This window comes from Lemur catta, chromosome 12 (assembly GCF_020740605.2).
Source record: "Lemur catta isolate mLemCat1 chromosome 12, mLemCat1.pri, whole genome shotgun sequence".
In the NCBI taxonomy this organism is placed as follows: domain Eukaryota; kingdom Metazoa; phylum Chordata; class Mammalia; order Primates; family Lemuridae; genus Lemur; species Lemur catta.
The window spans coordinates 58,412,293-58,438,966 of NC_059139.1; the positions used below are offsets into that span (position 1 = coordinate 58,412,293).

Below are 26,674 nucleotides of genomic sequence, written 5' to 3' on the forward strand. Positions count from 1 at the left end.
TCTGTTTTAGCATGTCTTATATCAAAATAGCAGGTAATGGCAGAATTTTGTATCCAATTTCTGTTTGGTGGCCAGTGACTGCCTTTATTTTGTGCTGCCTTTTTAGAAAGTCTTTTCATTTTGTATGTGTCTTCCAGTTCAGAGTCATCAGCATACAGCAGTCCCAAATGACTCTCTCAACGACTTTTAAGGATCCTCACAGCCAGAAGAACCTCTCAGAGGATCAGAAGCACAGTCTAATACCAGCTTACGGATTCCTTATTACATCCTCACGCATGAATAAAACAAGCTAGACCTATTATGCAGCTATTTTCTCTTCATTGGTGACTGGGAACTGATCTAAAAATAAAAAAAGTCATGCAAAACCCAACACTCCACCTTATATAACATTCTCTCAGCTGCTGAATTAGTCAAGTCATAGCAATTATGCCATACTCTTGCCCAAAACACCCTTGCAATTCCAGGACTACACAGTGGGCAAAATTAGGATGTAGTCAATCCACAACGTCCCTGACAAGTACTGTGCCAGAGCAATTCAATGTCTAGACTAGCTGTTTCAGTCAGGAGATTAACTGGCTTATCTTAACCCCAAGGGCAACCTTTGGCTCACATCCAGGAGTCAGCAGTTTTCAGGTTAGTCCCTGACAGATCAAGCCATCAGCTGCTTGCCTAATCCCAGCATCATACACAGAATTATAGAACAGGACTTTTTCCACACAATTTGGGATTTTACTGATTTTTTTTAAGGTTTAATATATGATCTTAAAATGCATTTTTTTCAACTAAATATTGGTTAAATTTTTCATTAAAAAAATGATGTAGTCTTTGGTAACATCGTAGTTCTTTAGTCAGAAAGAAAATTTTCACGTATGTATTTATAAAATGTCTTCTGGATATAAACTTAGAAGCACTGCTTTGCAAAAAGTTAACTGATTCTAGAAAACTAAAATATGTTCTTTTTTCTTCATTATTTACAGCATTGTTCCTCAAGGTTCATTTCCTTTCTTAAATGGGCCACACTGATTTCGATGCCCCACACAAAATTTCGCACCTTTGAACTGATTTAGTTCAGGACGCCTGTGAGTTCTGTCTGCTCAGAAATTCTACTTTAATCATTTTGAAGAGTTTCTGTGGAGATGGAAGTTTTACTTTGCCACTGCATGATGGTTATAGGCAAGGCAACTTTAATATATTATATATTCTCAATGAGAAGTTTACTTATAACATTAGAATATAATAATTTTTAGAGTATAGTAATTAATGACACTTTTCAAATGCATACACTAGAGCAGCTGGAATAACTAACTGAGTTGCACTTTTTAAAAAAACTTCCTGAAAATATTTTCCAGAACTGAAGTTGGTGTTGACCTGAATTTGGTGCCATGATCGATACCGTACAAAGCACATGAATTGGCAATAACACATTCTCCATAAAACATACAGTACTCATTTGGTATGTTAGCAAATATCTCCCGAGTGCCTCTGTGCCAGGTACTGTTCCAGGCTCTGGACAACATTTGCATAGATATACGCAAGAATCCACAGATACATTATTTGAATAATAACTGAGTGCCTACTATATATTACGGTTTTGCTCTGTTATAAGTAAAATATTTGTATTATGTGTGTATATTTTACATGTATACCCCACGTTACATATACACAGAAAAAGCTTTAGCTGGCATTTGAAAGAAGATACTTATTGAAAACCTTCACTATGATTATATTTAGCAATTACTTGCCAGAACAGTGTTTCTCCAGTCCATTTTCCTCTGTATAAATGGACTACAATGATAGCTACAGTCTCTTAAACTTCTATAAAGCATATATAAAACATTTTAAAATCTTGTAAAACTAATGTTTGCAATGAAGTCAAAGCTTGTATTGGAACTTTAAGAATGAGCTGGGCATGGTGAGCCACATACGTAACCCTAACATTTTGGGAAACTGAGGCAGGAGGATCACTTGAGGCCAGGAGTTTGAGATCAGACTGGGAAACATAGCGAGACTTCACCTCTACAAAAAATTTAAAAATTATCCAGGCATGGTGGCGCACACCTGTAGTCCCAGCTACTAGGGGTGCTGAGGCAAGAGGATCATTTGAACACAGTTCAAGTTTATAGCGAGCTGTGATGATGCAACTGCACTCTAGCCTGTGCAACAGAAAGAAAAAAAAATCCAGGATCAACTAGAAAACAACTGCAAATCAGGTCCAGAAAATGTAATGGATAGAAATGCTGAGCCCTCAAAGTTTTGAGAACCAGTATGATGCAACGAAATGAGCATGGGAAGCAGAGTTTAAATTCTCTGTCAGTGGAACTTGTACAAACCACTTACCCCTTTTGGGCTTTAGTTTCTCCCTTATAAAAGGCAGAGTTGGTGGAGATGTCCCAGAATTGAGCTCTGAACTCCTCTAATTCTAAATATTTTATCACCTTAGGGAAGAAGAGAACAGAGCTCATCCCAGGGCAGAGTTAGCTAAAGAGGATGTCATATAAATACGAATAAATAAAGGCTAGGATGGACATATTAATACTTTATACTGACATCTTTGTGAATGTTGAAAAATCAAAATTTTCAGTTACAAAGTAAAAATTCTCTTATGTTCATTGTGTCAAACATCTGCATGTTGAAAACGTCAGGAGACACTTTTAAAACACGAATTTAAACTGAGTGTGTGTGTTCTATAAACCAAGCTATTAAATCGAAAGATCAGCGCTGAATAAAGCTACTATGATGATGATCAGTTATAGTTAATATGTTTTGGCCCCTCACTCATTGCCAGATATTGTGCTGAGTACTTACTTAAATTATTTTTTAATGCTTCCACCAGCATTAGTTCATTAATACTATCTATGTTGTATGTATTATTTGTACCCCAATTTTGTAGACTCTGGGACTCAGAGAGGCGAAATACCTTGCCCAAATCATTCAGGAACAGCTGTGAAATTCTATCCCTCATCTGTCCAGCTCCAAAGTACATGCTTTTAACTGTGATATTCAATATTACTGATATTCAATATTACTAAATTCAAAAATTTATAAAATTATATACAATGGTTCTTTTAAAAAATAGAATGAAACCTGTAAAACATTCATCAAATTGTAATGCTATTTTATGGGACTTTTATTGGGGCTAGCTAAGGGGCTTTATGGACTCAAAAATTGGAAACTGACTACTGCAATTAGTTGTTCAGAATAAAAGCCAGCCTTGAAAGTCCTTCTTTGCATTGAATTTCAAATGTTCCACTTTGAATGAAACAGATGTTGAACTTTAGATTAGTTCAATCTGCATTAGATTTATCCTGTGCACACAGTAAGATAGCACTAACATGGGCACTTAGGCTACTTTCTCTTTAGGGACACCTTTCCCCAGACCAGCTTCATCTGCAATTTAAAAGAGGTCTTTTCAAAGAAGTAGAGGATTTTACTTAAAAGCACAAGTATTAGTCTAGTGGGTCTGAGCTATGGTCCATCCAATATTCTGTCTCTACTAGGAGCATAAAGGGGCATGTCACATGAAACTCAAAAGATTAGGGATATACCCTGAGACTTCTTGATATTTTTCTGTCATCTGTGAATTTAGATTAACCTTTATTAAAGCCTATATTTTAGATTTTCATGATAAAAATTTCCACATATAGACTACTCCTTGAGTAAACTAACATAGAAAACATCTTGGATTTGTGGATTCCAGATCTACTATTGCAAATATCTATGGTGTTCTCTGACATGGGTCAACCGCCTCCTTTTTTCCCCATTGATCCTTTACAAACCTACCCAGGTTCATCATAGATTCAGTTGTTCCCTGTTCTTTGTTAAAAGGATTATTAGCACGTATTAGATGTTAAAGACGTATAAAACTAAACTGAGACTTTCTTCTTGACATAATCAGGAGGATTGAATTAGAACTTTAAAAAGATTAGCTTTAGAAGTCAGTAGCTATTAGAAGCATTTTGTGTAGGGTGTGATACCTCCCCAAATGACTAACCACAATGTAGAGAACAGCAACTGAGACTTGTGTGGCCCCAAATTCCTAAAGAAATCATTCTACTTGTCCAAACACATTAAATTCCGTAGGCCACTTGGGAAGTCCAAATCATAATTCTGTTTTTTCTGTGAGTATAAAACAGAGACTTTTATATCAAAATAAAGAATGAGAGCATATCACTATGCCAAAAATCTTGTTCACCTTCTCAAAATATTTTAGTCAAACCACAACCAGGAGAGAATGTGTACTGGTTTTCTCTTTATCAGTCTTAAATTTACCTGGTCCAAGCTTTAAGAGGTTCCACCTTTTTTCTCACATGTTTGAGTTAGTGAACAAATGGTGTTCACTTGGTCTATATCCTTTGTGACTTCTTGAGCTTTGGCTATATCATCTCAGCCTTTGCCTTTCTAGTTTGAGAAGATACACTATTTTAGTCTCTCCTCATTTCTTAATTATTTTCATTATAGAAAGTAACATGAACTGGACAGTTAGTAGTTATTAGATTTTTATGTTGGATAAATTTTCTTAGTAGAATTCTAACTATTACTGAGAATACCAAGAAGTCTAGGTTGAACTGAGTTCCTTCTCTCAACCTACAAACCAATGAGAGCTAATACAGTGGTCCCAACTCTGAGTTCTTTAACATCCCTTTAGAACTTTATTTTTAAAGACCTGTCTCACCTCTATGCTTACCATAGGACCATCTGGGGCTTCGTGCAAATACCAAAAGCAGTCTTATGGATACTAAAGTTACCAGTACTACCTGGTGATGTTGAAGTGCAGTCTGAATTTTTTCTTGTTCAGATACACAACTTTTAGCAGTCATTTTTGAATGGATATCTCAATGCTTCAGATGCCTCCCACCCCCACAGGTGTTTTAAGTAAGAAATTAATCAGGCAATTTGGCACAGCACAAAGACCATTACACTTGGAGGTCACTCTAGTTGTCCCACAAGCCATTATAATGACTGGAAAACTCAGGCTTTGGGATCCAGTTTCTTTTACTGACAAGCAGAGAATTGGGAATTGGTTTCCAAATTCTACCTAAGAGTCACTGGGATTTCTTTGGTGCCTTTCACGTGCTGTTACATAATGAGGAGGAGGAGTGACCGAGTGGGTGGAGTTCTGGGCACCAAGCCTCTTCACTTACCACGACAGCATTCCCAAAACTTTCACCTGTTTTATATCTTTGGCTTTCTCCCAAGACTGTTTGAAATAAGAATTTCTAGGAGGGAAAAGAAGAAGTAAGAATGAAAGAAAGAGAGAAAGGGAGGAGGGAGGGAGGGAGGGGGTGAAAGAAAGAAAAAAAAAAGATACGGAGAAAGAAAAAAGGAAAGAAAGAAAGAAAGAGAAAGAGAAAGAAAGAGTATACAATATCTGATGGCCCTAGGATGTGTAAACCTCTATCACTGCAGACTTTATGAAACAGTAGTAGTTGAAATTTTTATTACATGTAAACCATGCATATTGTATAAAATTAATATTCATTTTTCCTATAATTCACATAAAATTTATAATTCTATTTCCTATCCTTTCTTGGTGACTTGCTGTATGCCAGGTACTTTGCTAAGGCATTAACTCATATTATCACTTTTCATTTAATCTTCACAATAACCCTTAGAAGTGAGTATCATTATCCCCGTTTTGTGAATGAGCAAACTATGACCTAGAGAGGTTAAGCGATTTGCCCAAGTTTTCAAACCTGGCGCCTTAGCCCATTTATTTCTCACAGTTCTGGAAGGTAGGAAGTTCAAGATTAAGGCACTGGCAGATTCAGTGTCTGGTGAGAGCCACATTCTATTTCTTCTCACTGCACCTCACATGGTGGAACAGAAAAGACAGCTCTCTGAGGCCTCTTTTACAAGGGGCCTAATCCCATTCATGCAGGCTGTCCCCTCATGATCTAATCATCTCCCACAGGCTCCACCTCCCAATATCATCACATTGGTGACGAGATTTCATCATATAAATTTTGGGAAGACTATGCAGATATTCAGACTGTAGCACCTGGTAAACAGCTTCACTAAAGTTCTGGTGGACTCCACAGATTATTCTCTTAAGTCTTAATGCCTCTAAAATATTTCTCTGGACAAAGCCATTTCACATGGGCAAATAAATACAACTCCAACAGTCATATTGCAAAAGCACAAAAATCTTATTTAAAAAATTATAATTTAAAAATAAATAAGGAAAGAAAATAAAAGTCAGCTTTACAATAAAATTTCACTTTGCAGGGACTCAGTTTTTCATAACAAGTCGGGGTCCCTGATATATACATTGTCTTAGTCTATTCGGACGGTGTCTAACAAAATGCCACAGACTGGGTGGCTTATAAACAATATAAATTTATTCTTCATAGTTCTAGAGGCTGGGAAGTGCAAGGTCGAGGTGCTGGCAGATTCGGTTTCTGATGAGGACCTGCTACCTCATAGATGGCTGTGTTCTCACTGTAACCTTACATGGCGGAAAGGGCAAGGAATCTCTCCAGAGTGTCTTTTATAAGGGCACTAATCCTATTATGAGGGCTCTGCCCTCATGACCCCATCACCTCCTAACACTATCATCTTGGGCGTTAGAATTCCAACTTATGGATTTGGGGGGGGGGAACATTCAGTCTATGACAAATGATAGGTATAGAATATCTTGCAGAGAAACAACAGATTGAGTTGTCTACCTTGTATAGATGAAATTTCATTTACTTTCTTTATTTTTTCCTTTAAATCACTGTTTCAGGACATAGGAGGGGTTAAAAGAAGTAGTTAACCACAATTCTATAATTGTTTTGTATACATAGTTCAGAGAGCTATAATCCAGTAAAGGATAAAGGCTATAAAGTTCCCTAGTAAAAACTCACTCTGTGTGCATAATTTTGGTGTGGATATATTTTGTATGTGCAATTACTCATGGATATAGAGTAAACACTTGTAATTTCACCAACAATTGAGCAATTGTAGGTCACTCTCATGTGCTTCAAAATGATTACTATGACTTCAAGTGACCAGCTGGAATAAAAGCTAATTGCTGCTTATTTAATCTTTTTCACATCTTCCAACTCTCTGACCCCTCCATTCACATAAATAGTACTGGCCTCTGTCAATTCCAAGGCTATTCCCCAGAGTACAGCATCACCTTCCCATCTACATCTATCTACTTTTTCTGTACTCCCCTTTCTAAAAACCTCATTAAATATCCCATTTTCCATAAAGACTTAGCTATTTTATTTTATTTTATTTTTTGAGGCAGGGTCTCACTCTGTCACCCAGGCTGGATGGAGTGCAGTGTACCAGTCACAGCTCACTGTAATCTTGAACTCCTGGGCTCAAGTAATCCTCCCACCTCAGCCTCCCAAGTACCTAGGACTACATGCATGCACCACTATGCCTAGCTAATTTTTAAATTTTTTGTAGAGATGAAGTTTCGCTATGTTGCCCAGGCTGGTCTTGAACTTCTGGCCTCAAGCAGTGCTCCCACCTCAGCCTCCCAAAGTGCTAGGATTTGTAGGCATGAGCCACCATGCCCAGCCCAATTCAGCTATTTTAAAAATATAGTCATCTATTGTTCTGGCAGTCCAAATGCACAATATGCTGTATTATAAAATTATAAATATAGATTTTAAATGTATTCATCTATTTATAATATAAATTGTTATATTTTATTCATATTAACCTTTTATTTTGCCAAGTTCTTCATGTGGCAGAGACTGGTTGACTGTTTCTCAAACACAACTCTTCTCCTTTCTGGGCGCACAGTTGTATTTCATTCCTGATGTTGACAAGACGTTGGATGTGGTCAGGTAATAGAATTTTAGCCACTGGAATGTGATTAAAAGTGATGTGCTTTTCCAGATATGGCCCAAAGAAAGGTAGATTTATACAGATGAGCATGGCTTCCTTAGAAGTCATGCTTTGAAGACGGTGGAGCCCATAAGATGAAAGGTGACCAGGACTTTGAATCACTCAGCCTATCAATAGGAAAAAACCTACTTTTTTAAATTTACATGAGTGAGAAATAAATGTCAATTGTGTATGAGCCATGATCATTTAATATACACTATATATGTTATGTGCATTATAGATTGAGTGTCTTTTGGTGTGATTTTAAAAAGGTATGTTTGGCTACTGAATAAATATTTAATAAAACAAACATATGATGAAAGAATATAATTAGTATTTGTTGAGGATCTACTGGCAGTGGTTTGCCAATCATTCTGCTAGGTACTTCACATAAGCTAGCATGTTTAATTTCGTCACCACTCTTTTAGCTGGAATAACCAGTGTACCCTCCAGGATGAGAGAACCAGGACTCAGCTAAGTTGAGTTGCCCAAAGTTGCAAAGCTACTGAGTGGCAGAGCTGAGATTCACACCATGTCTGTCCAGCCACCAACCTGTATTCTCCCGTTACACCATTGTAGTTCCTTTCCCCCAAATCCTTTTCCCTACTTAAGATCCCAAACTATGTCATGTCCTTAATGTGAAATGACATCCCCTAAACATATTACTTGAGTCATATCCAAAAAGAAAAAAGGAAAAATATAAAGCAAATTAATTAAATATTTTAAATATATTTTTGCACTTGTGCTTGGTGTCCCACGAGGCAGTGTCCTAGTCTCTCCAGGCTGCTATAATAAATTGCCATAGATTGAGTGGCTTAAACAGCGAACACCTATTTCCCACAGTTCTGGAGGCTGGGAAGCCCAAGATCAAGGTGCCAGCAGATTCAGTGTCCGGTGAGAGCCCACTTCCTGGTGTGCAAATGGCTGTCTTTTCATCGTATCTTTACATGACAGACAGCAAAGTGAGAAAGCAAGCTTTCATGTCTCCTATTATAAGGAACTAATCTCTCTCTTTTTTTTTCCTCTTTCCCTCTTTTTTTTTTTAGACAAGAGATATCTGCTGCCCAGCCTGGAGTGCAGTTGTGCCATCATAGTTCGCTGCAGTCTCGAATTCCTGGGCTCAAGTGATCCTCCTGCCTCAGTCTCCCAAACTTCTAGGATTACAGGTGTGAGCCACTGTGTGGCTCATGAAGAAAGCACTAGGCTTATTCCTGCAGGCTCCACCATCACAACCTAATTATCTCCCAAGGGCCCCACCTCCAAATGTCATAACACTGGGGGTTAGGATTTCAACACATCAATTTGGGTGGGACACAAATATTCAATTCATGACATTCCAACTCTGACCACCCAAAATTCATGTCCTTCCTGCATGTAGAATACATTCATTTCATCCCAACAACTCCAAAGTCTTAACTCATTCCAGCATCAACTCTAAAGACTAAAGTCGAAAGTCTCATTTAACTACAACCTAAGTCATATATATGATTGGGACTCAAGGTAAGATACATTGCTCTCCAGTTGTGGAGTTGTGAAACCAAACAAGTTATATGCTTCCAAAGTACAATGTGGGACAGGCATATGATAGACAGGTAGCCTAACTATTTGAAGAAAACCACAAGCATTCCATGACGGAGTTCTCAGATTTAGTAATTAATTGATATGAGTTGACAATCCAAAAAATATCATATATTATCCTAGAAAAGAATTTACTATGATTTTGTTAAAAATAAATGATAACGTAATAATTGTATTTTTATGTCTTTTTGACATATTCTGATCTCTACAAGAAACCAATAACTTTCTTTTGAAAGAATGTAACACATTTTCTGCTGGGTAGAAAAAATGTGTTTGAAGTATTATTTTAAATTTTGTTACAGATTTGGTGCCACCAGCAGTCAAAATGATTATTTTTTAACTATCTGGAATAATAATTTTACAATGTGAGAGAAATCTAAGTGTTTTCATTTGAGTCTTTCCATTTTCCTCTCTCCATGCTAAACCTATCCACCAGCAATCCACAAACACCCACTACACCCCACCAGAGCTCTTTGTAGCTCAGAAAACAATGCTAAAATTGCACCCTCTTTTTCAAAGGATTCATTTTTAAAGGAGAGCTCTCCTTTAACTGTTTGTCCTTTTATTCTTTCAACTCTCACTAAAAATAGAAATAAGCACAGGAGAAAACCCCCAAAGTTGCCTTCTCTTACTCATAGTAAACATTCTTTATCTCGGTCAATTAAAAGCCTTGCAGTTCTCATCCTGAAAACTGTATAAAACTGAAAAATCTTAATCAGTAGCAATAAGCAGAGGTTTACTGAAATATTTGGCCATTCCAGGCCACCTTGCAGGTAACACCTGTACTTCAGTATTTCTAGACCAAAAGTCACCTATTTTTTAGAATGCCATTCTCTACTTTGTAAGAAACTGACGTAAGTCTTGAGGACCTCTTACTGATGTTTTAAAGGATATAGTCAGTCTTTTTTGTTTTTCTTGAGTAACTTGTATAATGGTTTCCATGGTTTGAAAACCATGAAAAAAAAAACCTGACTATTTCCTTCCTTGTGAGTTTGTGCCAAGAAAGCTCATCTAAATTTATTCTATGGCTATGTCTGTTTGAGGAGCATCCAAAATGCAAAAGAAAGAGAGCCCAATAGTGGAAAAATCTGCACTCCCAGGACTACACATTTGTGGTTTGCCTCTGCAACGTTGATTTCCATTTCCTCCTGCATTCACTTACTTGGATATTCTCCCCACCCCCACTCTCTGGTTCCATGTGGCATGCAAACGGCTTTACCCCTCTTTCACCCACAGCCCAGGTTTGGTCAAGTATTTCCCTGACCACAGTCTTGACTCAGTAATTGGCATTTGAACTGAACCAGACCTGTCAGAACTAGGGTTGTGGGCTTTGAAAGGAAACGGGGTTGAGGCTGCCTGTGATTAGAGCTAAAGGAAGGGAATGTAGAGATAAAATCCTGGGAACAAGAAATTGGATCTTAATAAAATCATTTTGATCCCTATATTCAGTCACATCTGCAGTCAGAATACCTCTGCAATTTTGAGTTATGTGATGCAAGCTTAAGGTAGGTCTCTCCCTACCCAAGGCCAACTCTCAGGCAGAACAGCAGCAGTAATACATCTAGTAGATTTTCCACAATGGCTAAAATGATTTTTGTCACTCTTTCATGCTGTCAATTTTGTGGTCGGTGGCTACACACAGGCTAGAGGCCTTCCTACCAGACCCTGCTGGGTAGGGGACAAGCAGAATATTGTTAAGACTTTATTCACTGAGTTGATAATTAATGTGGTTTGAAATGTGGTGTTACTGACCTCACATGTGCTAAAATACAAGAGTGAAGGTAAGTTTACTTTAGAACCACTATTCTCATCTTGGGCATGAGAATGAAAACAAAAATAAAAACAAAAATGAAAAAAAGTGGCCTAAACACAAGAGATATCATTCAGCTTGTATATAAAAAATGTTCTGATTAAAGAAACTCAATGTGATATACTACTCATAGAAAAAAATGTAAAAGTTGTCATATTTTTCAAATTTTTGATTAAAAGTTATTTTTTCTCTTTGAAAATGAAAATAGGTTTATGCTACCCCACTTGTCAAAGCCATTTAAGTAGATCAGGTTAGAGGTCCTAATTACAAGTTGTTGACAGCCTGTGTTCATACTGATATATAGTCTGACAATCTATTTGTTTGTTTTAATTTAAAGATAATTTATTACCCATAAAAGGTAGGAGATTAATGGTCCTAGAAATCAGTTCCCTATTTACCAACTAGAGAGAGTCTAATCTAGGAAAGTCTATGTTTCCACACCAATTTGTTTCATAGGTGAGAATGTACTTTATACACCACAATAATTCAGTCCTTGGTTTTTCTCTTGAGATTGCCCACAAGGGTGCTAATTGCATTGGTGACTTTTGTTACACTCAATTTATTCTGAGTTCTCAACATCATTTTGCATAATCAAACAGCCAGCAAATACAATGACTTTTTGTCACTGCCAGTACTACCATTTTGAAGCAGAAGACTCTATAACCCATTAGCAATTCCACAACCACTGAAGGCCCATTTCTTCTCTTTCAACACAAAACTTCAATTGTTTTACATTTACTTCTAAAGAGGCATTTGACCTATTCATAGATTGGTGCCTTAAATTTAGTCTTCTATAATAGTATAAGAATATTTATAGAAAATGTTGAGCAATTAACAAAAGTCTCCAAATTGGGTTGAGAATATTATACAGATAGACTTCAAATTTAACGGTTTACAATAATTTTACTTAGCCAAAAGTTTTTGTCAGTTATACACATAGGACCTCCACATATAACCATTGTTGTGATGCACTAAGTGTTTAAATTTTCAAAATAAAATCATAAAAGATAGAAGTCAGACACCTCAGTGAGGAAAAAAAAATGTGCAAAGAACATGAACAGGCAATTCACAAAAGAAGAAATACAAGAGGGTCAATAAGTATGTAAACAAGTAGTTAATGTCACTAGCGATAATAAAACACTGGATACAACAGTGACAAATCATTTCACCTACCATATTACCAAAAATTGAAAATGGCCATGATATCTAATATTATTAAATAACACTAATGTAGTGCAGGTAGAAATATAAAATATCACAATAAGTCTGTAGGAGAATATGATAGCATTTATAAAAATTATTCTTTTAAAAGTGTTTTTCACTTTTAGGAATTTACCCAAAAGAAACAATTGAAAGTGGTATAAAAATATTAATATTTGAAGAAAATTTTTGTAACTACACTAAGCCATATGCAGGAAGCTGCATTGTTCTTGGTTTGTTTTTTTTTCCCCCCCTCATCTTTGTGTCCTTAGTACCAAATATAGTGTCTGGTATAGGGATTCAATATATGCTTAGTTAGTTATTTACATTGTCAAAAAATTATACTCCATCTAAATGTCTAGCATTAAGATATTAAACAAAATAAATTATAGTACAGCTTTACAATAGAATATTATGCACTTTTAGAAAATAATAATGTCAGTAAATATTTCTTGATGTGGAATGATATTTAAAATAAGTTATTATAAATATTAATTTACAGAATAGTATGGTTCTAATGTTGTAAAAGTATATTATAAAATGTTTCCAGAATATAGTTTGCACTATAGTATTGAGAATGATATAGGTAAGTTATGAGATTCAACTTTTTTTATTCATCTGTATTTTCAAAACTTTATACAAAGCTTCTATATTAATGATATGATAAGTGAATTTTTATAAAATCATAAAGTAAGGAAAGTTTTTCTAAGAATAACAGAGGAGAAACCATAAAGGAAAAGATTATAGTTACCAAAAAAATAAATTTTTCTCTGTATTATGCCCATATCTATAATTTTAGGTTTGAGGCTATGTTGAAAAAGGAGAGTCTTTGTCTTTTAGAGATGTGTATTAAAGTATTGACAAGGTAAATGTTACAATGTATGAGACTTTCTTCAACATAATGAAGAACTGGGAAGAGGTAAAATAGGAGAATTGAATGGAGGGAGGTAAAACAATGGTAGATGTGAGTTGATAATTATTGAATTTGGGTGATGAATAAGTAAAGTTTATATGTGTTATCTCTACTTTGTATATGTTTTAAGATTTACTTAATATAAAAATTGTAATACCATAAACAAAACTGATAGATAAACCATGAACTGGGAAAAAATATTTGTGAAATGAATAAAAAGAAATTAAATAGATTCTTAGCATATAATGAACTCATAAATCAATTTAAAAGATTAAATTGGCAAAGAACATAGACAATTCATGAAAGGAAAAGACGAAATGACAATGCTAATAAGCATATAAAAGTAATTATATGCTTATATAATAATATATCATACATAAATGTATCTTAAAATCAAAGAAATTTTATTTAAAATGAAATAAAATTTCTCAACTACCAATACTGTTTTAAAATGACAAAAATCTAATACTGACTTGAGAAAAACGATGGTCTGAAATACTGTTGATGAGAGTATAAATTGTTAGAGTTTCTGGTAATACATATTAAAAATCTTAGAAAGTTTATCTACCCTTAGACCCTGCAATTTTATTTCTAGAAATTTAAACTAAGAAAATAATAATGAATAGGAACAAAAATTTGTCCAGAGAAATATATGTATCAAAGTGATGTTTATAATAATAAAAGAGATATAAACAACCTAAATGTGTAAAAAAGGGGGCATAAAGTCACTGTGGTGAATTTATCAATGGAATTTTCTTCCTCCTTTTATTCATTCCCTTATTCATTTTTTTTCAACATTATTTTACTGAGTTCCTACTAAGTGCCAGGCATCGGTTAGGCACAGGGAACAAAACAATGAATAAAGACACTTTCCTTGCTTCAAGAAGCTTATTGTCTACTACAGCAGTGGTCCCCAACTTTTTTGACACCAGGGACCGGTTTCATGGAAGACAGTTTTTCCACAGAGAGGGAGAGAGGGAGCTGCCACGTCGGCTCCACCACATATCATCAGGCGTTAGAGTCTCACCTGGATCCCTCGCATGCGCAGTTTGCATTGGGGTTCCGGCTCCTATGAGGGTCTGATGCCCCCCGCTGATCTGAGGGGGCCGGGCTCAGGCGGTGATGCCAGCGCTGGGGAGTGGCTATGGGTGCAGGTGGGGCTTCGCTCACCCACTAGCTGCTGGCCTCCTGCTGTGCAGCTGCGTTCCTGACCTGATCCCTGCATTGGGGACCACAGTACTATGGAAAACAGAAAATAAGCCATAGGGTCCTGTGATAGGGAAAAGCTGGAGGTGGGGAGTGGCACTCGGTGCAGAAATCAAGGGAAACTTCACTCAGGAGACAGAAAGAGCAAGACCTGACGAGGAAGAAACTAGTAATGCAATCACCTGGTGAAAGAAGATTTCAGATCACTAAAATAATACGCATTTACAACGTGGGGAAATGTCCATGACAAATTACAAGGAGAATAAGCAAGTTTCAAATCCTATGTGATACACTAATAATATCTATAAATATACACATCACATATATAATTAGAATATAAACCAAAATTGTAAGTCTATTTTGAGTGATGAAAATGTAAGCAATTTTTTTCTTTTTATTTATCACTGATTTGTAAGTTTTTTTCTAAAATAAATATGTATTATTTTGTAATAAGAAAAAAATTAGTTAAAAATAGATTAAGAGTCTTGCACTTACTAAATTATGATTTTCAAACCTAGGTACTGGAGTTGAAAGTGTACCAGGTATTGATGCCATAGGAACATTGCACACCTTTCCTTAATATGGAATACACTGGAATATTTGGGGTTAAGAGGAAAAGATTAAATAAGTAGTAGCAAGAAATTAAAATATCAATTTTATATTAAGGTAATAACAAACCTGTTGTGAAATTTAAAGCAACATTTGCATGCACGTCAAAGAGAAAAAAAGAGAGCTTTTTAAAAGAATCATGTTTCTTAGAGCTACTTTGGGCTAGATTCCTAGAAACTCGGAGTATTTATTCACTTTCTCTACTTGAACGATTACCCTGAGAAACAGTGACAGCGATCCAGATAACTGGCCATGTAAATTGCTAGGGAGCTCACACTAAGATTGGCAGATATGCTTTACTTGGATGATTTCTTGTGGAATATTGAACAAGACTCTAATTTATTACGCACTTGCTATGTCGCGAAAGCACTTTGCTAAGTAGTGAACATCGGTAGACAATATAGACAGGGCTTCTATATCATGAAACTCACGTTCCAGTTTTTATCATCAGAGAATAAGTTTATTAAATTTATTAGCCAATAATTTTGTTAATATTCATTCAACAAACATTTATGGAATGCCTACTATGTCAGACCATGTTCTAGATAGTGAGAATATAACAGGGAACAAATACTCCCACATTTATGAAAATTTAGGCAAGTTCCAAATAACAAAAAAAAAAAAATATAACTAATAAAACTTTCATCTACCTGAATTTTAAAATTTGAACTGTTCATAAAAGTTTGGTATGTAAGGAGAGTATTTTCTTATTTCTTTATATAAATTAAACCTTAGCTAAATATTAGTGAAAATATATTTCATCTTATTGATTTCCAAAATAGTAGTTCTCACCAGTCATATAGGAGGATAAAAATATTCTTTTCCACAAGAGAGATACTGGAAGAACATGCAAGTTGGAATGTTAAAAAAAAAAAAAAATCATCTACTGTGTTTTCCTCCTTGTAATTCCCTGGGTAAGCCTCGTCCTCTGAGGGCTGCCAGAGAAAACAAGCAAAGCTAAGCAACCTGTAGAATGTTACAAATGCAAGAGGGTGATTGACTGGAGAAGTCATGATGTATAATTTATCCAGGTGGCAAGCAGCTTGAGCAAGCTCTGATGTAATTTTGGGCTTAATTATTTGGAAAAAAGGTAAATGGCACATGAATGAAATCCATAAGTGATACAAACTTGGGAGTTGTAAATGGCAGTGAGAAGTGGAAATAGTGCAGAGGTGTCGGGAAGCAGAGTGTATCAGGAGGCAATAGCCCAGAGAAGCTCTGCTTGGAATATACTCAGCCGATAGGAAGGACTGATGTTGTCTGCTGGGTCTGTCAACTGGAAAACTGTTTCTAAAGGTTTGCAAATCACACACTCACTCTTGTACACACATTATTGCATTGTATATACTCTCATGGTCAAGATTTGTAATCTTCTCATATAGTTCCTTTTTTTAAATTCTTTACATGGAATTTTATTATTTTTTTTTATATTATTTATTTCAGCTTATTATGGGGGTGTAAAAGTTCAGGTTATATATATTGCCCAAGTCCCGCCCATCCACCCGAGTCAGAGCTTCAAGCGTGTCCATTCCCCAGACGGTGCGCAACGCACTCATCATGTAGGTATGCACCCATCCCCTCCCGCCATCCCCACCTCAGTCCGAAACCCGATTGGTGTTATTCCCAAATGTGCACTTAGGTGATGATCAGGGAAACCAATTTGCTGGTGAGCGCATGTGGTGCTTATTTTTCCATTCTTGGGATACTTCACTTAATACAATGGGTTCCAACTCTCTCCAGGAGAACAAAAGGGATTCTACATCACCGTTATTTCTTACAGCGGAGTCTAGTTCCTATTTAAAGAGTCGAAAATTTCAATTGTGCAACAGATACATTTATTCCAACAGGACCCTGGAACAGAGATAACAGTTAATGGAGAATCAATTAAAAGGGAGTTGGAGAGCAATACAATGGGTATCATTGGGTTCTACATTTTAGAAATCCAAACATGGTTATTAGTGAGAGGTGTTTCTCTCTGGTCATGGTTCAAACCTGCTTCTAAAATCCTGAATCCCCATCACCCACCTGGAGCCTCATATAGCTCCAGTTCTCCCCAATCCTTCATTTTATTTCAGTCTAATACTCCCACAAAATAGTTTGTTCTCGAATTGCGATATTGAATCTTACAAGCATGTTGATTTAATTCTTTCTCTCCATCATATGTCACCCTGTGTGAGTCTGAGTTTCCTCCTGAGGCCACATACTTCCCAGTAGGCAGCATTAGAACAAGTCACAAGCTGGCAGATGTCACTTCTCCCGTCGTGGCCTAACACAGGGGGATTCGAGGATTCAGAGTAGAACATTTTTTCCCATTATTAGTTTTTCCTATGAAAATAGCCCTTTTTTTCCTAAAATGCTGATATATAAACATCGATATTTATTAAAGTGTGTACTGTATTTTAAAGGGATGTTAAATAAAAGGAAAATGTAAAAATACATTAGCACCTAATTACAATTAACATTCTTTCTGTATCCTTCAACTCATATCATCAGTATTTAGTTTAACACTTACTGGTTCCTATCTTCACACCTAACTACCTGGAACTTTTCCTGGTGTTATGACCTCCCATGACAGGCATTCTCCTCACTTTGGGATCTTGCTTGCCAAACCTCTCATCTGTACAACTCTTCCCATCCAGAAGATTTAGGCTTGCTTCTGATGTGTGCTGGGAGCTAGTGACACTAATTCTCACCACATAATTGGCTATTAGTTCCCTCTTTCCTCTCTGGGAGATGTCAGAAAGTCATCTTTTTGTCCCACGAGGATTGGCAGAAGCTGGAAAAGAAAATATATATATGTAAAATCTGTGATAAATACTGTTTTGGAAAGTAATTATCTGATTCTTTTACTTCCCAGGAATTCACTCTTACCCTTCCCGTGTAGTGCTGGCCTCACCTACAAATACACTTCATTGCGTTTCAAATGACTTCCAACTCAGAGATACCTACTGAAATTGATTTGTATCTAAAAACTTAGAGGTATAGCTAGGGTTGTGTTGGTAAATATTTAACAATTTGTTCAGGGGTGGAAGGGTGGAGACCTCACATGTAGAATTTGCCATTTCTGTGGTTTAAATACTCCTACCATAGCTGGTTTTAAGATTCCAATGGTTTTAAGCTTTCAATGTGTCACTAAATGTGAAATCAAAATGATTTGATAACAAATTGGTTCATGCCACCCGGTACAGGCAGGCTCGAACACACCACTGGACCACTCAGTTTACCAGGCACAATTTTTTTAAATGCATTAAACAGCACATAATAGATTTCAAAGCACCCAGTCTTAAGTTTTGGGGTCCCCACACACATTGTAGGTCTTTGCTTTCTGCAATGCCTGTACCTGAGTACAAAGTCAGATACATTGCCCTTATATAAATTTTGAATGTAAAGATATTGGAAATTGTTTTCAAGACTTAACACAGGTTAATGCTATTATTAATACCTATTATTTATATCAAGTCCATCATCTCTCAACATGATTGCATTAAGCAGCACCCCTGTTCATCCCCACATTAGCTGGATTACAATGGTCCCATTGCTAAGATTATTTCAAATTAAAGCTGCCAAGGTGTTTGAACAATATACATACACTCAGGAATAATCCTGAGTTGGAGAAAGTAGATAAATAGTGGGAGGAAAATTGCCTAATTAGCAAATAATAGTTCTTAGGTTGTATTTCCTGATGTATATTCATAGGACAATCATGCACAAAAAAAATTTCTTTTGAGACAAAATGAAGAAAGCAATTCAAAATCATCCAAATAATTGATATTGACAATTTATCATTTATAGCCCAAATTCTTCCTCTTCCATGAAGACATGCTACAACATCTTGCTGCAAAAATGACTTGTTTCATCACCCAGGTGATAAACCCTTGGAGGACGTGACAGACCAGATGTCTTTTGTATCCTCCACAAGGTCCAACATTCAGTAGTTTGTTGATTGGTTGACTGATTGATTGGCTTCCGCTAAATTTGAAGGCTTTAGATTGATTAGCAATTCCCTTAATCCGTAGATAGAGTTGCTCTGTTTTCCTAAACTTAAAGCTAGGACATATACAATGACAAATAATTTCTTCTGATTGGCAAATTTGTTTATATGGGAAGCTGTAACAATGTATAAAAAACAAATCACATTTAGTCATTTGTTAACACATTGTCTTTCCTGGAAAGAACAAAAGTTATACTATTAACATAGAAAATATAGAATAGGTAGCATTCTAGTCATCTGTTGCTGTATCACAAATCATCCCAAAACTTAATGGTGTAAAACAACATTCTTTTATTGGCTCTCAAGGTTCAGCTAGCTGGTTGAATTTGCAGTCTGTTGATGGCCTCAGACAGCTTGTCAGTGAGAGGCTGTCTGAGCATCTTTATTTATCTGCCCACAGTCTCAGAACTTCTCCATGTGGTCTTGCCACAAGGTCTCTTCAACAAATGAACTCAGGGCAGCCATACTTCTTACATAGTGGCCCAGAGCTCCAAAGGCGAGTGTCCTAAAATAAACTGGGAGAAGCTGCATGGACTTTCCTTACCTACTCTCAGAGATCACAAAGCTTCAAGTCTGCTATATTCTCTTAATTGAGGCAATTTCAAAGGGGAGAGAAATAGAGTCCACCTTGATTATTTTACTTTTTTTTTTAATTTAAAGAATAACTATCAGATAATAAATTGATTTGTTTTAATGAATGTATAAATCCATGAAACAATCATCACAACCAGGATAATGAATTTACCAAACCCTCCAAAAATTTTCTCATAATCCTTTGTAATCCGCCATTCTACTTCCTCCCAACCCTAAGCAACTACTGATCTGTTTTCTGTCACTATTGATTAGTTTGCGTTTTCTAGATTTTATATAAGTTGAATCCTACAAGATGTATACTTTGGCTTCCTTCTTTCAGTAAAATTATTTTGAGATTCATCCATGTTGAATGAACTATCAGTAGTTCATTTTGTATTATAACGGAGTAGTATCCCTTTGTATAGATATTCCACAAGTTCTTATCGATTTTGATGCTATGGCTATTTGGATTGTTTCCAGTTTGGAGCTGCTACAAATAAAGCTGCTATGAATATTCATGAATAAGGCTTGGAATGGCTATATGCTTTCATTTCTCTTAGGCTTCATTTTACCTGTGAGTGAATTGGCTGGATCATACCATGTATATTTAACTTTTTATGAACTTCCAAACTGTTTTCCAAAGTGGCCATAGCATTTTACATTACATCTCATATATTTTACATTAATGCTGATATATTACAGTTCTAGTTTCTCCACATCCTCACCAATACTTGCCATGGTAAGACTTTTAATAAGGGACGATTATTGGTATTCCATTGTCATTTTTATTTGCATTTCTCTCATGACTAATAATGCTGCCATTCTCTTCATGTGCTTTAGTGTTATCAGTATATTGTCTTTGGTGAATTGTCTAAATCTTGCCTATTTTTAAATCAGGTCCTTTTTTTCTTATAGTTGAGTTTTCAGAAATATTTATATATTCTGGGTGCAAGTCCTTTATCAAATATATGCTTTGCAAAGATTTTCTTCCAGTCTGTGGCTTGTGTTTTCAGTCTCTTAGTAGTGTTTTTTTATAAAAAAAACTTTTAATTTTGAAATAATTGTAAGTTCACAGGAAGTGGCAAAAATAGTACAACAGTTCTCATGTAGCCTTTCCACTGTCTCCTCCAATGGTTACATCTTATATAACTATAGTAAAATATCAAAACCAGAAACTTGACATGGTACATAGTTCTATGTCATATTATTAATATTAAATGTGTATATTCATATAACCACCAACACAGTCAAGATATAGAAAAAATCCATCATCACAAATACATTTCTTGTTGTGCTACCCCTTTATAGTCAACCCACTCCCTTTCTCCCACCGTCCCTAACTTCTGACAACCATGAATCTATTCTCCAATTCATGATTTTTTCATTTTGTGAATTTTATATAAAAGGAATCATACAGTATGTGACATTTCGAGGTTGGTTTTTTTCACTCAGCATAATTTATTTGAGCCATCAAAATTGTTATGTGTATTACTTCCTTTTTTATTGCTGATTAGTATTCCATGGCATGGATGTACCACAATTTGTTTAACCACTCATTTATTGAAGGATATTTTTGCTGTTTCCAGTTTGATGCTATTACAACTGTGAACATTGTGTTCAGATTGCGGTGTAAATGTACATTTTAATTTCTCAGGGTTAAATGCCAACGAGTGTGATTGCTGGGTTGCAAGTGGTTGTTTAGTTTTTAAGAAACTGCTACACTATTTTTCAAAGTGGTTGTAGCATTTTACATTCCTACCAGCAATGTATGAGTAATCTAGGGTCTCTGTATCCTAACCAGCTTTGATGCTATTTTTTTTTATTTTAGCCTTTCTTATGTACTTACTGTGGTTTTAATTTGTATTTCCCTAATGGCTAAAGGTGTTAAACATATTTTCATGTGCATATTTGCCTATATCCTCTTCAGTGAAATGTCTATTCCTGTCTTTTGCACATTTTCTAATTGGATTTTCTTTTACTCTTGAATTTTTAGAGTTCTTTATATAGCACATATAAGTTAATTGTCAGATCAATCATCTTTAAAAATGATTTAAATAATAAGAAAAACATATGAAATAGCCATTTCCAGTGCTTTTCAATTCTATCAGGTCTCACTTTCTTTCTTCCTTAAGGAATTTCTTTAACTTTCTTGATGCACAGGTCTGTGGGTGATAAACTCTTTTAGCTATTGCATACATGAAACATCTTTATCTTTGAAAGTTATTTTTGCTGGGTATAGAATTTTAGCTTGACATTTTTTTTCCTTTCTGTAAAGATGTTGCTCCACTGTCTTCTCACTTTCATTGTCCTGAAGAGGACTCTACTGTCATCTTCACCCTTTTCCCCTGTCCGCATCCAAAATGATATTATATACAACATTTTCTAACAACATTGTATTCTATTAAATAACATCATATACAAAAAATAACTCCAAATGGATCAAATACCTAAATGTAAGAGCTAAAACTATAAAACTCTTGGAAAAAAACAGAGGAAAAGCTTCACATTGAATTTAGCAATGCTTTCTTAGATATTGCACCAAAGGTATAGGCAACAAAAGAAACTATAGACAAATCAGACTTCATCAAAACTGCAGTATTCTGAGTCTATCATCCCATCATGTTGACTAAGAGCAGCTAGAAAGATATGTGTAGTAGGAAAGAAATAACTAGGAAAAGAGAAGGCGAGAAATTCAGTTAATGTGCTTTGGGTTGCAAGCAAAGAATTCCTAACTTAGAAGCAGCATAAATAATAGAGGTGTATTATTTCATACAACAAGAAGTCTAGATGTGGCAGTTTCTAAGTTTTTAAATTAACATTTTACAAATGTCACATCTCTGAGTCAGCTATTTAAGAATTTTCTTGGCTCTTCTGTCATTGTTGCACAACTCCAAGCCCCCATCTTCATAAAGCGAGATCTAAAAACAGGGAGGAGTATGGGATTCTCCTAATGAGTCTATCTCTCTTTATACAAAAGGCAAATCTTTCCCAGTAGATTTCTCTTCATGTTCCACTGGCAAATGAGTTACATGTTCATCTCTAAACCAATCCCTGGCAAAAGAGAGTGGAATGATGATGAAAGGTTTAGAGCAATTATGACTCATCTCATGGGGCTATGTCTACCTTCTCTGAGCCTATTTTTGCACAATAACAGGAGAAGAAACCACAGTTTTGTTAGAAAGTAAAAAGAGGAAAGAAACACATGGAAAATCAGAGTAAAAATATGAAAAGTTTGAGTATATCAAAAAACAGTCCAGGAACCAGTTAAGAAATTTTTTTTAAAGAAATCTTATAATTCTAAATGTAGGCACCATGTAATAAAATATAATCACCTTGGGTTTGACATATGTATGTATCTACTTCAGTAGGGGAGAGAGTGGGAAATTCTAAGGTCTTGCTATAGTTATTCTGAAACTAGCACATCAGGAGTCCATTTATTCCATATACTTTCAGGAATAAACAACATCATGAACCTTCTCAGTGGCCCTTGGTAGAGAAGTCTCTGCCTAGAGATGATATTACACATCTCTCAGTTAATGCTGCAATCCACATACAAAACCCAACCCTTGGGACAATTGCCATGTGGATTTGTAACACTCTTTGGGAGTCTCGGGTTCTATAACTCAAAGACTAGATTATACTCACCTGCATGAAATTTTTGAATGAAAAATACAATTACAGATGTATTATGCCACTTTCACACATTGCTTTTTTATGAGAAGATATAAGCACTAGAATAAAAAATGATGAACAGAATTTCTCCTATCAATTGGACATATTCTTCATTTAACCATGTGGAGACACCAAAACATGAGAAAGCCCATTATTCTAAAATATGGCAGAGTATTTTTATCTGACCAGTGAAGTATGTTACTTTGGCTCATAGTGAGAACAGTGACCCAGCTGAAGGAGAGTGTCACACTTAAAATCTGGTTTGTAATGTGTCTTTCATTTCAGCAAATGACCTCTTTTCTGCCACATATCAAAGAAGCTGTATAGGGTCAACTGACCTCTTCAAAGTGGGTGAGACAAAAGTCGGTGCTGCTACATTGGCAGCAGGATTTCCAAGTTTGATTCTTTCCCCTAAACTGGGATAGTATAAATCAATCCACAGCCACCTGGGTAAGAGACAGCCCACCCTTTGGGTTTCTTTAAGTCATCTGGGGCCATTTTAATAGCAAAACGGCATGAGTTTTTCAAATTGTTCAAATCAGGACACTTGTGAGGGTGAAAGACAGTACTATCAATAATTATGTATAGGCATAAATGAGGTTTGTCCCTAGCAAACAGGGGCATACACTCACCCTATTCATACAGAAAAATGAGGACAGGGTTGTAAGAAATGTAAACAAATATGCAAAGTATATCTACTAAAACTCTGCACTTTATGGCCATTATATTTTCATAGAAACACAAATGAATTTGAGTGCAGAAATCCCCTTCCAAGACAGCACTGGTTGATGTCATTTGTGTTGTTATCACAGGAGGTGGAAACTATGGATGGGAGAGAGCACTTCTACAAATGGCACAGGAGCTTCTGCTAATAATTATAATGTAAGATTACTATGGAGTAAAATGATACTTAAGAAGGACAGAATGGGTTTAAGAGTTCTGCATTTGCGGCCTTCCGTTTTGGTCACTTGTTTCTTTTTTGGTAGCTACCAGCACAGAGGAGAAAAAAGAATCTGTCCAGAGCAAAAGATTCTGCCCTTGTTCCAGCTGTGAGTCTGTCATGGGAAGGAGAGCTCCTTAGACTCCCCCAAGGAAACAGGCCATGGTTGTGGGGCTCCCACCAGCATTATTTCAGTAAGCTCATACTTTTTATAACTAAAACCATTTCCAACCATGGAGAAATCCAGGAGTTAATTTTTGTTTGAAATCCTTTTAAATGTAAAGCACAAGCTAATACTAATTGAGAAATCTATTTAGCAAATATTTGGGGAAGAAAAAACCCACCATTTTTTTTACTGTTGTTGTTGTTGTTGAAATGTTTCCCACTCCTTGCCCCCTCAAAAAAAGAGGGGTGCTGGTGTGAGGACAGAGGAGAGAAAAGGAGAAAAGTGGCTTCAGCTCAGTGGAACACTAAAAAATGCACATGAATCAATTATGAAAAAGAGAAGGTCCCTTTGAATGAGGAAAAGCTGATTGGAATTAAGATAGGCTTTGTTCCTATCTGCAAGGTACAAGGAGGGGACTTTTCAGCGGAACAGAAAAGGGGGATTTGGGACTGTTTGGCTGCTTAATGCCATAGTGCTTCAGAGCCCATGTGAAAATTTGCTGCTGGCTATTAATCATCATTGTGCCCCTGCAAAGAAGCTGTTACAATGATGACTATATGTCATTATATTCCCACTGTAAGTAACGAATCAGAGAGCTGGGAAAGTTGGATAAGAGCGGCTGGCAAACTTTTAAGCGGTCGAATCTATTTAAATAAATTTACATCACATTTGCTACTTTCTCTGGTATGGGAATCATACTTTAAAATGAAACAATATGCTGTGTTCATGGGGCCTGGTCTTTTATTCCCCTGTCTCTGAGCCTACTTTCCAGGTCAGCCTTTGCCAGCGCTGACAGCACGCTTTTCTCATAGCCTCTCCTTCTCATAGCCTTTGGTTGCTTTCAAGTTCAATTTAGCACAATAAAGTTGTTATGCATGACAGTTTGGAGAGCAGAATAGGTGGTGTCTGAGCCCGCTGTGTCGCTACAAAGTGGGTCCATTCTCTGTGGGCCGGCTCAGTTACTGGAGCCTTACTGGTGGGATACAGCCATGGACTTCCAGACGTTCCCATCCTGACGAAAACAATTAGCTTCAAACTGCACGAAGCCTCGGGGTCAGCCTCCCTTTGACTGAGACTGCGCCATTTAATATGCTGCAGTGGATTTCAAATTTATGTTGATTTATCCTGTTGTGTTCCTCTTTTATGCACTTTATTTACAGATGTGTAAAGAACAAGGAAAGTTGGAATCCCCCATGCTTCAAGAGTTTTATTAGAAATCTAAACCATTGTTTTACATTTATTTTATAAAGAAATAGACTTGAAACATGTCAGGCTTAATTCCATTAGGCTGAACTGCCCAGAACAGAGCCCTGGGGTTTGGAAGACAGAATCTGAAAGGAAGTGTCTCCTTGGCTAAGCATCATCAACAAGCCAAACAACAAACAACCCTAAAACACCATCGTTGTCAAGATAGTTTTCTATTGTAGGAGGCTACCCCTCCAAAATCCCACTCTGACCTGAAAGTGACAGATCTTTTAATAGCACCAAAATGTAATTTTTCAACCATTACAAGCCACCATGTGCATTTGTGTATCTGCATATGGATGTATCAGATCAATTAGTGTTTAGTATTCATTGACGTCCACCCAAGTGCTTACTGTCTTCAGAAATAAGATACAAAATTCTGCTGCCAGAAAACAAATATTATCCAGTTTTGACACTGCAGAATTGTCCTCATCCAGACAATATAACATCTTCTGTTTCTCTGTAGAGAATCCTGTAACAAAGCAAATTTAGGTGAACTTTGCATTTTACCATCAGAGTCATCCAGGCCAGATGTCTTCAGTCTCTTAGCTCTCCTGGTAAAATAAATCACAGTTGTCTTGATTACTGACCTCACTAATTATAGGGTACAACCATCAAATAAGCCTCCTTCTGGATTATAAATTAACTGAAAGCATATCTTAAAAGCATATTTCACTTTCCTAAAAGAGTTTATTATTTTTCTCAAAGCCATTTGTAACACTTAAAATATTTTTTTCACCAAAAAAGGTGAAATACTAACAGTAACCATGCCATAGAATATTTGCTTCAACTGTGTACTAGTAGAGAATAGAAAAAAAATAAAAATTATACCATGGGAAGAATTTCCCCCAAATAATTTTATTTTCTAAGATGAAATTTAATGTAATTTCAAAAATGGTTTTGACCAAGTCACATCATTAAAAGTAGAAACCTATATCTAGTTTCAG

The 26,674-nt window shown here is 36.0% G+C and overlaps 1 long non-coding RNA gene across 2 annotated transcripts in view; it reads right to left on the reverse strand.

Annotated features, from left to right (window-relative positions):
• Window positions 1-23,418: 23,418 nt before the first annotated feature.
• LOC123648450 overlaps window positions 23,419-26,674 on the reverse strand; it is a 147,167-nt gene continuing 143,911 nt past the window's right edge. For both annotated transcript variants that reach the window (XR_006738630.1, XR_006738631.1), the window contains exon 4: window positions 23,419-26,281. This is a non-coding gene — a long non-coding RNA (uncharacterized LOC123648450). The remainder of the gene's footprint in view (window positions 26,282-26,674) is intronic.